The sequence below is a fragment of the Quercus robur genome, chromosome 10, assembly GCF_932294415.1.
Source record: "Quercus robur chromosome 10, dhQueRobu3.1, whole genome shotgun sequence".
In the NCBI taxonomy this organism is placed as follows: Eukaryota; Viridiplantae; Streptophyta; class Magnoliopsida; order Fagales; family Fagaceae; genus Quercus; species Quercus robur.
The window spans coordinates 17,466,189-17,467,483 of record NC_065543.1 but is presented as its reverse complement, the minus strand read 5'-3'; positions in this window follow the sequence as shown (position 1 = coordinate 17,467,483).

Below are 1,295 nucleotides of genomic sequence, written 5' to 3'. Positions count from 1 at the left end.
GTAAGTTATTAGTGCAAAATCCAAAGAATCTATATAAAAGCTATACAACTAATATGCAAAACCTGAAGAGTCTATATCAAAAACTATATAAATGCTATAACAGGGAAATTGGATTGTCACAAAAGCTAAACTCTCTGAATTCTCTCTCTCTCTCCCCCCCCCTTCTCTTTGCAAATTTTCCATTTAGTTTTGATTCCCTTATTTGGAATCCTGATAGGTTTGTGCAAATTTAGAAATTTGGCAACTTCAATAGTTTAATTTTTATTGATTTTCATTACTTTTTATCATCGTTGTTTAATGTTCTTGTGCGTAAACACGAGTTACAAGCTAGTACATATTAGCCGTTGAAGCTTGATGTGACTTGATCTATTAATTAATCTAGTAGTCTAATTTTCATATTTCACTTGTCATATTTTGATCATTGTGAACTCTATGTATTTTAGAATTAATTTCATGTTCATTAAACGGTCCAAAAGGCATTTTTACCCACCCATGATTAAAATTACAGTTTTGCCCTTAATAATCTATTCTCGGTTGCAAAGTGGGGTGTCTACAATTACCATGATTGTTTCCTTGTTTCTTTCCACGACAGTTATGTATGAACTTTTCACAATGAATGCCCTAACCATTTTAGTTTGTCATTAAGTATGTTTGGGCTTAAAGGATTTCTAGTTATTAGCTTCAACATCTTGTCATAAAAGAACCAAGGACAAGTTTTCCATATTTCAAATGCCCGTGGTGGCCTTTGTGAAATAATTCATCCTTATGTCTTCCTCTAATGACGTTGGTAGCAAGATCACCTTATGTGCTTTTCAAAAAAGAAAAAGAAAAAAAAGATCACCTTATGTGTGGTTGGAATTGGCAACCATTTATCTTTCCAAACCTTGACCTTCTCTCGTTAAAACTTGGAGATAAATTAAATCTCCTACATGGAGTGACATAAACATAATAACGCATCCTATTGGTAATTATTCTGGAGTCTTCTTCAACTTCCAATCCTTAGGTTATTGTTTAAATGGCTTAATGGAAGGGCAAACCATGTCTTCATCTAGAATTCTTAGGCAAACTTAAAGTTTTTAAAATGCTAATTTTCTATTAGTAAATTGGATTTTATTACATCAACTAGGACCTCCTAGAAGATCTTAATTTATCTTAATTGATGAAATGGAAAAAAAAAGAAAAAAGAAAAAGAAAAAGAGATAAACTATGCTTTAAACCCCATATTTAAGAGGAGATTTTCAGATGAAATATTATAGTTATAAAAGTTTCAAATCAAATACTAAATTTTAAACCAA